This window comes from Danio rerio, chromosome 2 (genome assembly GCF_049306965.1).
Source record: "Danio rerio strain Tuebingen ecotype United States chromosome 2, GRCz12tu, whole genome shotgun sequence".
NCBI lineage: Eukaryota > Metazoa > Chordata > Actinopteri > Cypriniformes > Danionidae > Danio > Danio rerio.
In genome coordinates, this window is record NC_133177.1 from 62,218,819 (window position 1) to 62,237,329 (window position 18,511).

Consider the following 18,511-nt stretch of genomic DNA (forward strand, 5'->3'; position numbering starts at 1 on the left):
ACACACACACACACACACACACACACACACACACACACACACACACACACTGATATAATAGCTGTGCAGTTTTAAAGCACTTTTCTCAAGTTCAATGCTATTCTAAGATGTGTTTATCATTTTATTTGTGCACAGCTATACGGATGCTGAATTCTTGACCTATAAGCACAGTTATAATGTGCTTGATTGTTGTATTTTAATCAACCCAGGCTCATTTTTAAAACGTAGTCCCATGGATGTTATTGGAGACTGTGTAATATGTCCCAGGAAGTACGTATTTTTGCACTTTTTGTTTTATTGCGAATCCACGAGAGGCCGCTATGTGCGATTTTTCATATCTCAAATTCCTCTCGCGAGTGCCGTTCACGGCCGCTGTTCTCGCTTAAACCCACCAGAGGCCGTTGTCGACCAATCGACTGACCCACCCTTCCCTAAACCAAACCAATTTTACCGATTGACTCGCCCGCCCACTTACTTCCCTAAACCCAACCGACGATTTAGGGTAATTAGGCAAGTCATTGTATAACAGTGGTTTGTTCTGGAGACAATCCAACACTAATATTGCTGAAGGGGCTAATAATATTGAGCTTAACAGACTTTACAACCATTAAAAACTGCTTTTATTCTAGCCCAAATAAAACAAATCCGACTTTCTCCAGAAGAACAAATATTAGAGGAAATACTGTGAACATTTCCTGAATCTGTTCAACATCATCTGGGAAATATTGGAAAAATAATGTTAAACACTAATAATTTTGACTTTGTTTGTTTGTTTGTATTTATATTGTATGATATTGTGTTAAAGCTTCAGTCATCTGCCGTGTCATGCACAGATGAACACACACAGATTGTTTTCAGCACAAATGCTCTTTGATGGTCAGGAGGAAGCGCTGGTCAGTTATTTCGGTCTCTCTGACTGTGTGTTTGTGTCCAGCAGCAGGTGAAGGTGTTGAAGCGCACACACACAATTTACTGCAGTGTAAACAAGCCTGAGGACACACACACACACACACACACACACACACACACACAAACGACAGCACTTTCACTATAGCAGGTCAAAGGAAAAATAATAATAAATATGAATTGCTTGTATTACTATGCTATCTTCATCCTTATGAAGTGATTTTGAATGCATATTTTTAATGATTTAAAATGATTATAAATGATGCACTTTTTTAAAAACGACTGGAAATGTGTTTATTTTAAATATATCATAATATATTATAGGGGCGTCACGGTGGCACAGTGGTTAGTATGATTGCCTCACAGCAAGAAGGTTGCTGATTCAAGTCTCGGCTGGGTGGAGTTTGCATGTTCTCCTGTGTTGGCGTGGGTTTCCTCTGGGTGCTTCAGTTTCCCCCACAGTCCAAACACATGCGCTTTAGGGGAACTGATCAACTAAATCAGCCGTAGTGTGTGTGTGTGTGTGTGTGTGTGTGTGTGTGTGTGTGGGTGTTTCCCAGTACTGGGTTGTGGCTGGAAGGGCATCAACAGCGTATTTGTATTTTAAAGTTTGTTTTACTCTTTGTTGTCAGCACTTTGGTCATTGAATTGAGTTGAATTGAATTGTAAAAAGCATGTGCTGGATAAGCTGGCGACCCCAGATTAACTAAAAAGAAAATGGATGAATGAATATATTATAAACATATCATCAAAAATAAGAGTAAACATTTATTAAAAAATGTTTATTAATTATAATCCCATGTCCAATTTTATTAATCTTATTAAATATTTGCTATATATTTGAATTATTTTATTATAAATTATTCGCTATATTATTTGAATTTTCATTATTAATTTTTTGCTATATTATTTTAATTATTTCTTTATTAATGATTTGCTATATATTTGAATTATTTCATTATGAATTTTTTGCTATATATTTGAATTATTTCATTATTATTTACTATATTATTTGAATTATTTCATTAATTATTTGCTATATATTTGAATTATTTCATTATTAATTATTTACTATATTATTTGAATTATTTCATTAATTATTTGCTATATATTTGAATTATTTCATTATTAATTATTTACTATATTATTCGAATTATTTCATTATTAATTTATTGCTATATATTTAAATTATTTCATTATTAATTTATTGCTATATATTTAAATTATTTCATTATTAATTAATTGCTATATTATTTGAATGATTTCTTTATTATTTTTTGCTATATATTTGAATTATTTCATTATTAATTATTTGCTATATATTTGAATTATTTCATTATTATTTGCTATATTATTTGAATTATTTCTTTATTAATTTTTTACTATATATATATATTTGTTATTGCTATATTATTTTTAGAATTTTAAAATGTGTTTGCTATTTTTAAACTAAACGTATTATAACAAAATACACGTATTTAACAAAAAAATGTCTCGCACTAATTTTTTTAAATGATCTCACACACTCTCGTTCTCTCTTTGCGACCCACACAAGACAGCACTATGAATTGACAAATAAATAATAATAAAACAATAATATCCACACATGCCTATTATTGGTATTAGGCTATGTATATTTTATGTTTATACCATTTTGAGAGATGTAAACTATAACAATGGTCCTGACATATTTCCTGTATTACATTTTAAACTTCCATAGCTTTGGAGAGTCCAAAAAGCTCTACATATTGATAAATAATGTTACAATAGCTGTTATAACATCAAGTTATGATTGAATTGCCTCTTGCTACAGTTACTAAATAGTTTGACAACAAGCAGGAAATGTTCATGGGCCAACGACATCACCACATTGAAATGTTCTATATAGGCACAAGTTGAATAAACATAAAAATAATATATAATTAAAATCTTACATACAGATTCCCAAACACAAAAGCTGAGCTGACATCTCAAACAATAAGAGAATACAGATTAATGAATTGTTCACCCGGGTCTCTAGGTGAGAATATCTGCATTGTGATTGGATTAATTTAACCCAATTTCAGTGCACTTTGATGCTGATCGTTGACTGCATTTTCCTTCATATTCTTAGTCCATATGAGACAGATTGCAAATCAGAAATAAAAAAATAAGCAAATCAAAATGCACATCAACTGATCTTACTTTCATTATGCAAGAAATCCAATTTCATTACATGATGCTGAACATCTGACTGCAGTGTCCTTTATTTTCTGCTGTTACGCACACATTTCATTCACATCTGCAAAAAACATGTGAAATCCACGTTCAGACATATGAAAGACACTTAAACTGGGCTGTAAATAATAATTTGGAGGAGAACATATTTTGCATGAAGTTTTGAAACCTGAGCGGAAACAAATGAAATAGCTTATACTAGACATAAGAGCTTAAATTAAAGATACACTCACAGGCCACTTTATTAGGTACCTGTCCAACTGCTTGTTAATGCAAATTTCTAATCAGCCAATCACATGGCAGCAGCTCACTGCATTTAGGCATGCAGACATGGTCAAGAGGATCTGCTGCAGTTCAAAGCGAGCATCAGAATGGGGAAGAAAGGGGATTTAAGTGAAATTAAGAGGCAATCATGTCAGACTGGTTTCTTGAACATGACAATGAGTTCACTGTACTCAAATGGCCTCAACAGTCACCAGACCTCAATCCAATAGAGTGCAGCATGGATGTGCAGCCAACAAATCTGCAGCAACTGTGTGATGCTATCATGTCAATATAAAGTAAAATCTCTGAGGAATATTTCCAGTAGTTTGTTAAATCTAAGGACTAAGGCAGTTCTAAAGAAAAAAAGGGTCCAACCCGGTACTAGTAAGGTGTACCTAATAAAGTGGCCGGTGAGTGTAATTTGAATAGGTTAAATGTCTTGACTGTTCCATTTGAATAATATTAATTGCTTAAATTACTATGATATTTTCATATTTTTGTATTGTTGTACTGTGCCTTAAATTGTGCCAATATTGTGTAAAATGTTCACAGCATGTCTCGGTGTTCAATGTTATTAATATTAATATTATTCATTCATTCATTTTCTTTTCGGCCTAGACCTTTTAATAATCCGAGGTCGCCACAGCGGAATGAACCGTCAACTTATCCAGCATGTTTTAATGCATTATAATAAAAAATAATAATTAATATTATTATATTATGTTATTATTTTCATCCTTTTACATTTTGTTCCTGACATTTTGCTTAATACACATAAAATATTCAAACTATTAAAAACAGAATAAGTGCAAAGTGACAAAAGTGTTTTAATTATCACACACATTCTCTCTCTCTCTGACACACACAGGCTCGTGATGTGTGAACAGTAAAGTGTGCTGACAGCTCGTCTATGTTCTGTTGTGCTGTGTGTGTGTGTCGGTCAGCAGGTGTACGGCGTCACACGCGTTTTATCTCAGTCATTGCGGAGTTCACACACACGCACACATATGGCTTCCAGCGACTGCACCTCAACACCATCAACAAGATAAAGGCATGGAGAAACGCTGAAATGAAAAGTACCGTCTAGAAAACGTTTAACAAATAAAAACACTTCAGAAACACAACCGAACCAACATTGTGTATAGTTGTGCTGTGACTGTGAGGGTTATACAGGCATCCAGGCATAAGAAATTGTTCCATTTGTGGCTTTTGTTGTCGGTTTTATTGTGTGGAGACAGTGTGATGATATTGTGCAGCTCTAATGCAGGACGCAGAGCTTCTAGTACATTCTGAGAGCTTCTATATATGATACATCACTCAGGCAGTGAAGATCAGTAATTAATAAAGAAAACAGACCTTAAACATGGAGCCTCTGTAATGGCAAAGGCCCTGTACAAAAGGCACACCAATACTCAACAGAACTCACACTGACTGGAAGACAACTAATGTTACTGGACGAACATTGAGCTCTGGTCAGGACGTGTGTGTGTGTGTGTGTGTGTGTGTGTGTGCGGGGTCAGAGGGAGCAGAGGAAGAGCTGCTGACAGCCGGAGCAGCCAATGTGTTCTCAATCAGAGGAAACACAAACAAGTGTCTGACTTAAGGAAAGGGCTGCGGTAAGTGCACAAGCAGACACACACACATACACACACACGCAGACATGCGCGCACAAACACACACTCAGACACATACATGCAGACAAACATACAGAGACACACACACACACACACACACAGACACACCTCACACACACAGACAGGCACACACACAAACATACAGTATAGTATATAGCATAGTATACGAGTACATAGCATAATATATTATAATATAGTATAGATATATATAGTATATATAATACTGTACAGTATAGTATACAGTATAATATAGTAAAGTATACAATATAGAACAAAACAGTATATCATAATATAGTATAGTATAGTGTAATATATGACAGTATAGTAAAGTAAATAGTATAGTATGAGATATTAATTTATAGTATATAGTATAGTGTAATATAGTATTGTATTGTGCAGTATAGTAAATAGTATAGTATAGGATATTAATTTACAGTATATAGTATAGTATAGTTGAGTATAGCATATAGTTTAATATAGTATATGGTATGTATACAATATAGTACAGAATAGTATATAGTACAGTATAGTGTAATATAATATAGTATAGTATATAGTATAGTATAGTAAAGTATACAATATAGTACAGAACAGTATATTATATACTATATATTATATAGTGCAGTATAATATAGTATATATTATAGTATAGTATAGTATAGTGCTGTATAATATATAGTATAGTATATAGTATAGTATAGTGCAGTATAATATAGTACATAGTATAGTACAGTGCAGTATAATATAGTATATAGTATAGTATAGTGCAGTATAATATAGTATATAGTATAGTATAGTGCAGTATAATATAGTATATAGTATAGTATAGTGCAGTATAATATATTATATAGTATAGTATAGTGCAGTATAATATAGTATATAGTATAGTATAGTGCAGTATAATATAGTATATAGTATAGTATATAGTATAGTGCAGTATAATATATTATATAGTATAGTATAGTGCAGTATAATATAGTATATAGTATAGTATAGTAAAGTGCAGTATAATATAGTATATAGTATAGTACAGTGCAGTATAATATAGTATATAGTATAGTATAGTAAAGTGCAGTATAATATAGTATATAGTATAGTATAGTGCAGTATAATATATTATATAGTATAGTATAGTGCAGTATAATATAGTATATAGTATAGTATAGTGCAATATAATATAGTATATAGTATAGTATATAGTACAGTATAGTGCAGTATAATATATTATATAGTATAGTATATTGTATAGTATAGTGCAGTATAATATAGTATATAGTATAGAATATAGTATAATAAAGTATACAATAAAGTACAGTAGGTATAATATATTATAAAATAGTATCAGTAAAGTACAGTAAATATTATAGTTTAGTATAGTAAAGTATATAGTACAGTACAGTACAGCATAGTGTAGTATGCTGGTATTATTTAAAGGATTGTTTTTGATGGGATGTTTTCCTCAAGCTCAACACTGATTGACTGTCAGTTACTCTCTACAGTCATCTTAAACGAGTCCTCGCTCATTTTATACTGATGGTTATTTAGGTTTATAAAGACACAGACGGATCATGCTGCAGCACAAACACAGACTCCAGAGCTTTCATTTCACAACAAAGCAGAGAGATTTATTCAATCTTATTGAAATAATAGATCAATATTAATCAGCAATTAGTGAGATTCATTATTATTAAAGCAACTGTCAAGCAGTTTACCCAAAATATGAGCATTGTACAATCATTGAAACAAACACACACACTGCAAAAATGCTTCACTTACTGACAGTTTCAGTCTTTTTTCTAGTGCAAATATCTCAAAACTCATGAATCAGTCAGCATTCCCTAGACCCGCACACACTATAGTGTTGTTTTCAGAGATAATGAGTCAAAATGAAGAGTTTTTCATTCAAACAAGCAAAATAATCTGACAACGGAGAGCGCTAAATATTCTTATTTCAATCCAAAAACTAGATTATTCCACAGCAGATTACTCTGCTTGTTAGAATGACAAACTCTCTTCATTTGGACTCATCATCTCTGAAAACAAGATCATATCCTACTTTACATTCAGGAAAACGCTTATTGATTGAGGAATTTATAGATATTTGCACTAGAAACAAGACAAAAACCTCTGAGTAGGAAAAGCATTTTACACACACACACACACACACACACACACACACACACACACACACACACCTCCTGGAGAGACGGAGGAAGAGGGAGTAAAGAAGGAAAGCGGAGGTAAGAAAACAAACACCTCAGCTGTTAACCAGAGACAGAGGCGTCGCTCCAGCATCTCCATCAGTACAACAAACAAACACACACTGATGAGGGACAGATGAGGAGCACTGCACAGGTAACACACACATACACACACACACACGCGCACACACACGCACACACACACACACACGCGCACACACACGCGCACACACACGCAAACACACACGCAAACACACACGCGCACACACACACGCACACACACACACTAACACATCAGGACTGGAGAGACAAAAAGTTAAAAAGTGAAACCAAAACACAAATGATTAGCTTCAGCTGATAAGTGTGCAAAAAACTCACATCCAAGCACTGAGGATCATTACCCTGCACCACTCTCTGGAGAACTGAATCTGATTGGCTAATCACGACATTACGAAGAAGATTATTTGCCGACAACAACTGACTAAAACAACAACACAGACTCATCCAGTTACTTTCAATCACACGCACATACACATTACACACACAAACTTTCTTACCCACAAGCAAAAATGCACAAACACCACACAAATTACACGTGCATGCTCGCGCACGCACATACTGTGACACAAACATGCAACCACACACAAATCACATGGACACACACACACACACAAATGCACGCACTTACATCACACGCACACACACATAAATCACATGTACACATACACTCACACAAATGCTCCCACAATCACGCATTCACACACACACACACACACACACACAAGCAAGCAAAAATGTACACGCAAGCAAACACACAAACCATTGCACTCACACACACACACACATTGCACATGCACACACACAAATGCACACATATGTACACAGACACACACACGCACGCACATACAGTCACGCAAACAATCACATGGAAATCTCTCACACACACACAAATGCACACACATACACACTCTCACACACAAATCACATGTACACACACACACACATGCATGCACACACACATCTCACACACACACCCTTACAGAAGCAAAAATGTACATGCAAGCAAACACACAAATCAATTGCACACACACACACAAATGCACGCATATGTGCACATACAGTCACACAAACACACATGCAAACACTCACACGGAAGTAACACACACACACGGAAATAACACACACACACACACGGAAATAACACACACACACAAACACACACAAACACACACACAAACACACACGCGCACGCACGCACGCACGCACACACGCAAACACACACGCACACACACAAGCAGACAACAAACACACACATACAGATCACACACAAACTCACACACAAACAAATTTGCACACACACCACACACACACACATGCAAGCAAACACACACAAATCACTTGTGCACACACACACAAATCATTTGCACACACACACACACAAATCACTTGCACACACACAAACACACACACAAATCCACACACATGCACGCACATACAGTCACACAAACACACATGCAAACACTCACATGGAAATCACACGCACACTAACACACTAACTAAACTGCACACACCCAAATCACATGCACACATACACTTACATAAATGCACGCACACACACCCTTACAGAAGCATAAATATACATGCAAGCAAACACACACAAAAAAATTGCACATAAACACACACATAAATGCACGCATATGTGCACATAGTCACACAAACACACATGCAAAACTTCAGAAGGAAAATCACACACAGACACACACACACGAAAGCACACATACAGATCACACACACAAACAAAAATGTACATGCAAGCACACACACAAATCACTTGCACACACACAAACACGCAAGCAAACACACTGAAATCAAACACACACAAATGCACACACACATCACACACCCCCCCCCCACAGAAGCAACAATTCACACGCAAGCAAACACACACAAATCACTTGCACAAATACACACACACACACACACACACACACACACACACACACACACACACACAAGTTCATTTGGGATTTGTCAAACTGAAATGATGTTCATGAAGGGAAACCAGATCCCCCAGAGGAAAGCACCCGGAGGAAACCCACACCAACACAGGGAGAACATGCAAACTCCACACAGAAACACACACTGACCCAGCCGAGGCTCGAACCAGCGACCTTCTTGCTTTGAGGCCACAATGCTAACCACTGAGCCACCATGATGCCCCATCTGTAATAATATTCAGACTGACAGTGTTGATGAGCGGAGCGCAGCATTTGGTGAGCAGGAGATGTGTTTATGAAGGACATTAAATATTGAAGAGGAGGAAGCTGAAGAACAGACACTCATTCAGGCCCAGCACCGAGACATTCATCATCTACACACTCTTTCTGACGGAGAGATGATGCGTGACCAGCAGAAGAAGAGCAGCACCACACACACACACACACACAAACACACACACGCACATACGCACACACACCTTACTGATGAAATGAGATAAGATTCATAGTCTGTGTGACAGATGATTACTCATTTAGTAACACACACACACACACACACACACAAAGACAAGGACACATGCACACGCTCACACTTATAGATTTCACGCACATATGCACACAATCATATACACATGCATGCGCAGACATATCACATGCTCACATACATTACCCCTCTAAACACAAACACACACATATACACAAACACATATGCACAAGAACACAATCACACACACACAATGCAGACACACCTCTCCACATACACACTCACTGGCCACTAAATTAGGTACACCTGTCTAACTACTTGTTAATGCAATCAGCCAATCACAGGGCAGCAGCTCAATGCATTTCGGCATGTAGACATGGTCAAGACGATCTGCTGCAGTTCAGAGCGAGCATCAGAATGAGGAAGAAAGGGGATTTAAGAGACTTTGAACATGGCATGGTTGTTGCTGCAGAGGTCAGAGGAGAATGGCCAGACTGGTTCCAGCTGATAGAAAGGCAACAGTAACTCAAATAAGCACTCGCTACAACCGAGCTCTGCAGAAGAGCATCTCTGAACACACAACACGGCCAACCTTGAGGCGGATGGGCTACAGCAGCAGAAGAGCACACCGGGTGCCGCTCCTGTCAGCTAAGAACAGGAAACTGAGGCTACAATTCACACAGACTCACCAAAACTGGACAATAGAAGATTGGAGAAACGTTGCTGCTCTGATGAGTCTCCATTTCTGCTGACACATTCGGATGCTCGGCTCACAATTTGGCCTCAACAACATGAAAGCATGGATCATCCTGCCTTGTATCAGCGGTTCAGGCTGGTGGTGGTGGTGTAATGGTGTGGGGGAGATTTTCTTTGGCTCCATTAGTACCAATTGAGCATCAACGCCACAGCCTACCTGAGTATTGCTGCTGACCATGTCCATCCCTTTATGAGCACAGTGTCTCCATCTTCTGATGGCTACTTCCAGCAGGATAACGCAGCATGTCATAAAGCTCAATCATCTCAGACTGGTTTCTTGAACATGACGATGAGTTCACTGTACTCAAATGGCCTCCACAGTCACCAGAGCTCAATCCAATAGAGCAGCTTTGGGATGTGGTGGAACGGGAGATCGGCATCATGGATGTGCAGCCGACAAATCTGCAGCAACTGTGTGATGCTGTCATGACAATATGGAGCAAAATCTCTGAGGAATATTTCCAGTAGTTTGTTGAATCTCAGCCACCGAGGATTAAAGCAGCTCTGAGAGCAAAAATGGGTCCAACCCAGTACTAGTAAGGTGTACCTAATAAAGTGGCCAGTGAGTGTAATTTGCAATAAGTTATTATTTATTTATTTATTTATTTATTTATATGAGTTTGTCTTTTGTTGTGGTAAATAAATAATTTCCATAATAATAACAATAATATTGGAAACAAACGCAACACTTTTAAAGTTGTTTCATGAATAAATAAGCTCAATAAACAATAATAAAAAGCTGAATAAATGTGTGTGTAGGGTCTGTGTGTCAGCGGTGATTCAGGTAAGACGAGTGTCAGTCAGTAGACAAAACACTGGAGTTTCCGCTTTATACACACACACACACACACACACACACACACACACACACACACACACACACACACACACACACACACACACACACACACATACACACACACACACACACACACACACACACACACACACACCCGCTATTTATACACAGAGGACTAAACAACTGCTCAGATCACTCACACACACACACACACTTCTGCTGCTGCTGCTTCTGTGATTGTGTCTATTTCAGGAGACAGATGACGGTGTACAATATTTATTTACAAACACAAGCGGATATGTGTGTTAGAGTAAGAGCTCTGTGTGTGTGTGTGTGTGTGTGTGTGTGTGTGCTACCTGTGGCTCCTCCAGCTCTTCTGCGGGTGTTTTTTTTTTACTCGTTCCGCCTCATTTAATCCAGAAGTCAGCAGGAGGACAGCCTCTTATTAAAGCGAGTGTGTATTTATTAACACAGAACACACACAATCATGCACTTCAGCTTTCTTGCAGACGTCTGGGGAGGCTTGGGGTCTCAGGAGAAATTCCATTTTGCATGAAGAGTTAGTATTTGTATAGTCATGCTATTTTTAAGAATGATTATGCAAATTATTTATACATATATATTGCATTGCGATATAATTTTAATTATTATGGGGTCAGTGCGGTGGCGCAGTGGGTGGCATGATCGCCTCACAGCAAGAAGGTCGCTGGTTCGAATCCCGGCTGGGTCAGTTGGTGTTTCTGTGTGGAGTTTGCATGTTCTCCCCGTGTTGGCGTGGGTTTCCTCCGGGTGCTCCGGTTTCCCCCACAGTCCAAACACATGCGCTATAGGGGAACTGATCAACTAAACTGTGTATGAGTGTGAATGAGTGTGTAAGGGTGTTTCCTAGTACTGGGTTGCAGCTGGAAGGGCATCCACTGCATAAAACATATGACAGAATATTTGGCGGTTTATTCCACAGTCGTGACTCCTGATAAAAGTCTAAGATGAATGAATGAATGCAAATTATCATTATTTATATTATTATTATTTATATTATTATTATTATTATTATTATTATTATTATTGTTATGGAAATTATTTATTTGCCACAACACAAAGAAGCCAATTTATACAAATAAATAAATGATTTATTTTAAATAATATACAGTATAATTAAATAAGTAAAAAAATAAAAATGACAAAATAATAATATATACACATATATATACACATACATATATATATATATATATAATTAAATAAAGGAAAGAATAAAGAAAGGAATTAATGAATTTTAATGATTATGTAGTGAAAATATTTTTATGAGTAAATATATATGAATGCATGAATGAATAGATGAATAGATAAATAATAAATTTTTCTTTTCAGTAAATAGTTTTCTTTTATTCTGATGTGTCCAAAAGTTTTCTAACTAAACTAAATAAATCTATAAATTGTATTTAAAAAATAATAAACAAATTTAAATTAACAAATTAAAATTAATAATACTTTAAGTGTTTCCAGGTGTATTGCACATAAACCAATAAATGGTAATTAGTTTGATGAAAACATTATTAATAAATAATGTTACTTAAAAGTTATTTAATGTTTTTATTAATGTGATTTGTTGAATGTCCAATTGGCTCACTTTTTAATAAATATTTTCAACACATTTCTAAGCATAAGTTTTAGTAACTGATTTATTTTCTCTTTGCCATGATGACAGCACATAATGTGAGACTAGAGTTTTTTTAAGACACTATTATTAATCTTATAGGGCATGCTCACACTGGGTACAGTAGCCTTGAAGTGTGCCTAACCGTACGTTCACACCAAAAGTGGCGAAAGCGTCAAAGTAGACGGAAGTCATTTATTTTCAATGAGAGCAGGCGGCGAAGTACGGCAAGTGTGCTTGTGAACAAATATTAGAGGAAATACTGTGAAAATTCCTGAATCTGTTCAACATCATCTGGGAAATATTTGATTAATCATTTTTCCATCAACTGTATATATACACACACACACACACACACACACACACACACACACACACACACACACACACACACACACACACACACACACACACACACAGAAATTTACATCCACTGTATAAAAAGGCGCATAACCATTTAAATAAAGTCAGCTGTTAATGTAGGATGATCACATGTGATATTATTTGAGGAATTGTTCTAACTCTTGTTGAAAGTCAAGTTTACACACAATCAGATTATTCTGCCTCTGGTAAAGCTCAGATGATGATGTCAGGGTTTTGGAAGTTTCTGATTGGCTGATTGACAACATTTGAGTTAATGTGAGGCACAACTGTAGAATAGTGTTGAAGGAAAAGCTCAAACACACTGCTTCCCTGTGTGACAACATGGAGAATCAACAAGCCAGAATCAACAACAAAGCCAGATTACCATTAGCTGAATGACACTGGGAACAGACTGATGTGTGGAGACATGTCCTGTGCTCTGATGGAGCTGAGATTGAACTGTTTGGCCATAATGAGCAGCGTTACACTTGGAGGACAAAGAGGAAAGCGCACAAGCCTAGAACACCATCCCAACTGTGCAGTATGGGGGCGGCAGCATCATGTTGTGGGGCTGTTCTGCTGCAGGAGGGACTGGTCCACTTCACAGCATAGATGGCATCATGAAGAAAGAACATTATGGAGAAATACTGAAGCAACATCTCAACACATCAGCCAGGACATTACAACTCAGCCACAAATGACTCTTCCAGACAGACCATGACCCTAAGATTACTGCCAAAATAGTGAAAATGAGCTTTAAGGACAACAGAGTGAATATTTTGGAGTGGCCATCACAAAGCCCTGATCTCAATCCTATAGAACATTTGTGAGCAGAGTTGAAAAACTTGTGCGAGCAAGACAGCCTACAAATCTGACTCAGTTACAGCAATTCTGCAGGAGGAATGGGCCAAAATTCCTGCAAACTATTGTGAGAAGCTTGTGGAAGGAGACCCAAAACATCTGACCAAAGTTATACAGTTTAAAAGCAAAACTAAAAAATACCAAGCAAATGTGTGTAAACTTTCTGTCTAGAAATTAATAAATAATTCTCTCATTATTCTGGCATTTAGCAAATGTAAATCATTTAGGTAATCCTAACAGACCTGAAACAGTAAACCTTTAGTGTGATTTACCATCAGACATTTTTAAACAAAAACGGTTACGCTCCTTATATATATATATATTTAGGATCAAAACAGAAATTGTATCTTTTATTCACAGTTTTTACAGCTTTTTTGTTCCTACATTCAGAAATCAAAGATATATGAAGACTTAGATCTCCCAGAAAAATCAGAAAGAAAGGTTTACGCTTACAAAATTTACAATTATAAAATATAAAATATTTTATATAAAATATCTGGCCAAAAATATAATAAGATTAGCATGTGGATGTTCATTTTGATGGTTATATCCTAAAATAACATTTTCATATTTTAACACACCATCAGGAATTATAGCACTGATCCAATACATTTTTCCAAAAACCTTTGGTATATTCACAATTCCAAAATAAGTGAGACAGATCTTCAGTTTGGTGATCACAGAAGGAGCAACTTACATCAAAATCTTCAGAAATAAACCATCGTAGGGTATCTGTATATATATATATTTCTATTCTATTGTCAGATAACAGATAGTATGACGATGCAATAACAGTTAGTGTGTTTGTGTGTGTGTGTGTGTGTGTGTGTGTGTGTGTGACTCTGACCTTCAGTAAAGCATCAGGACTTGATGTTTTCTGACTGTATCTGGAACATGATGACTGGATGAAAACATCTCCCACTCCACTGCTATCATCAGCGCTGACGGCGGAAATCTGCTCAACACAACACATGTGATTAAAATGTGCAGAGAAATCACTGATTTAATCAATCTTCAGCCCAGTTCAGCTTAAAGGGCAACTATCATGCACAAATGACTTCTATAGGGCGTTTAAACCCAGTAGTGTGTGTGTGTGTGTGTGTGTGTGTGTGTGTGTGTGTGTGTGTGTGTGTGTGTGTGTGTGTGTGTGTGCATGTGTGTGTCAGCAGTGTGTGAATATCTCCAGCCTCTAATGGTCAGCATGAATAAATTGTATTCATTATAATCAGACTTGATGAATGAAGCACTTTGATTGACATTCTCCCCTTCATCAGAGGGGGAAAGCCCCGCCCACTAGTGCCCATCTCATTAGCATAAACAGCAGCCCTGAGTGAGAAGCAGCCGTCTGTCCATTAGCCATTAGAGTGTTTGAGCTGCTGAAGATAATGTCAGCATAGACTAAGAGGATTATAGACTGACAGAAGCATGAAGCACACACTGACAGAATAAAGAGACTATGCTGAAGGAAAATGGATGAGTGATATCGTAACTGACTGTGGTTGATCAGTGATCCAGTGTGTGTAGATCTGCAGAGATCTCCGTCTGGAGTACTCCAGCGCAGGAATGTTAAGCTGCACAGGAAGAGTCTCTGCTGTGATTGACAGGTGAGCGGCGGCTCAATAGCGGCTCACACCTGTGTGTGGAGCTCAGACAGTGACCCGCGCACACACCTCCGGCCTGCAGGTGTGTGGCGCTTTGTTGAAAACACACCAGCAGAACTGCCACTGATGAGGGACAACTTCAGGTGTCCGACTTAACACACACACATCCAAATTCACTCACACACACTAACAAACACACACAAATTCACAATCACACACACACACACACAAACATACGCACACTAACAAATACAAACTCACAAACAAACACACTAACAAACACACAAATTCACACTCACACTCACACAAACGCACACTAACAAATACAAACTCAAACACACACTACAAACTCACACAAATTCACACTCACACTCACACAAACGCACACTAACAAATCCAAACTCATAAACACACACACTAACAAACACATGCAAACTCACACCCACTTACAGTACACACACACACACACACAAATCCAAATTCACACACACTAATAAACACACACACAAACAAATCCAATCTCACTCAAATACACACACTAACAAACACACACAAATTAACACTCACACTCACACACAAACATACGCACACTAACAAATTCAAACACATCCACTCTCACACAAACACAAATCCAAATTCACACACACTAACAAGCACACACAAATTCACACTCGCAAACACACACACACACACACTCGCAAACACACACACACACACACACACACACACACACACTAACAAATCCAATCTCACTCAAACAAACATACTAACACACACACAAACTCACACACACTCTCTCTCACACACACACACACACACACACACACACACACACACACACACACACACACACAAATCCAAATTTACTCACACACACTAAAACACAAATTCACACTCTCACACACACACACGCACACTAACAAATTCAAACTCAAACACACACTAACAAACACACACAAACTCACACCCACTTACACACACACACACACACACACACACACACACACACACACAAATCCAAATTCACTCACACACACTAACACACACAAATTTACACTCACTCACACACACTCACACACATACACACAAACAAACATACGCACGCTAACAAATTCAAACTCACAAACACACACACAAACTCGCGCACTCCCACACACACACACACACACACACACACACACAAATTCAAATTCACACACACTAACAAACACACACAAATTTACACTCACAAATACACACACAAACATAAGCACACTAACAAATTCAAACTCACTAACAAACACACACAAATTCACACACACAAATCCAAATTCACACTCACAAACACACACACACAAATAAATCCAAACTCACTCAAACACACACACACACACTCAGACACACACACACACACATTTACTTGCATGTAAATCAATGTTCTTCTGTACACATGTATTTTCGATGGATCACCGTGTTGTTTCTGGTCCATCAGTCTGCTAAATCAGAATGTCTCACTCAGACAGTGTTCAGATTATAATATTCAGATAACATCACGTGTCTGTGGAGAGATCGCTTTCATCTGATTCACAGAGACGCCAGTGAATACTCTACAACATGCACAGCTCTCTTTCAGAGGAAGCAAACCTAAACATCTACTGTATACTGGAGGACTCGCATTTGTCCAAATCAGCTGTGATGGATTATAGACTGTGGATTAAACTGCAATCAAACAATTCAAAATTCAGGATTTCACCTTCACAAATTGACATGATTTGAACAGGAAGTTGAAGATGATTTTAAACTGAAATGATAAGAAAACTTGACGGAAATTGAACAGCGAACAGCGAACAGGAAATTGATTCAGCGGTACAGAAAGTCTCTTTTCACTCTATAGATGTACACCTATGAAGAATAACAAGTTAAGTACACATTACTAAATCTTTAACAGATTTACCGGAAGTTTCTGTCTGTTTGCAATCAGTAGCAGCCTAGAAACTACCCAGAACACCCTAGCAACCATGCAGAAAACCATAGCAATCAAGGAAAAAAGCATAGCAACAACATAGTAACACCATAGCAATCATGCGTATAACCCTAGCAACTACATAGCAGCAGCCCTAGCAACCATCCAGAACACCCTAGCAACCATGCAGAAAACCATAGCAACCATAGAAAAAACATAGAAACTACATAACACCCTAGCAATCAAATTGCAACAGCCCTAGCAATCATCCAGAATGCCCTAGCAACTATGCCAAAAACCATAGCAATCAAGACAAAAGGCATAGCAACTATGCAATTAAACATAGCAACTGCATAGTAACACCCTAGCAACCACACAGAAAACCATAGCAACCATGCAAAAACCATAGCAACTGCATAGTAACACCCTGGCAACCATGCAGAAAACCCTACCAACAGCCCTAGCAACCATACAAAACACCCAAGCAATCATGCAGAAAACCATAGCAACTGCATAGTAACACCCTGGCAACCATGCAGAAAACCCTAGCAACAGCCCTAGCAACCATACAAAACACCCAAGCAATCATGCAGAAAACCATAGCAACTGCATAGTAACACCCTGGCAACCCTGCAGAAAACCCTAGCAACAGCCCTAGCAACCATACAAAACACCCAAGCAATCATGCAGAAAACCAAAGCAACTGCATAGTAACACCCTAACAACTATACAGAAAACCATAGCAACCATGCAAAAACCATAGCAACTGCATAGTAACACCCTAGCAACCATACAGAAAACCATAGCAACCATGCAAAAACCATAGCAA

At 37.4% G+C, this 18,511-nt stretch overlaps 1 protein-coding gene across 6 annotated transcripts in view; it reads right to left on the reverse strand.

Annotated features, from left to right (window-relative positions):
• Positions 1-18,511, reverse strand: part of foxl2b (forkhead box L2b) — an 86,667-nt gene that overhangs the window by 21,395 nt on the left and 46,761 nt on the right. For all 6 annotated transcript variants that reach the window (XM_073911013.1, XM_073910995.1, XM_073911000.1 and 3 more), the window contains exon 3: positions 14,987-15,094. The gene's annotated coding sequence lies outside the window, so the exon portion shown is untranslated. The remainder of the gene's footprint in view (positions 1-14,986; positions 15,095-18,511) is intronic.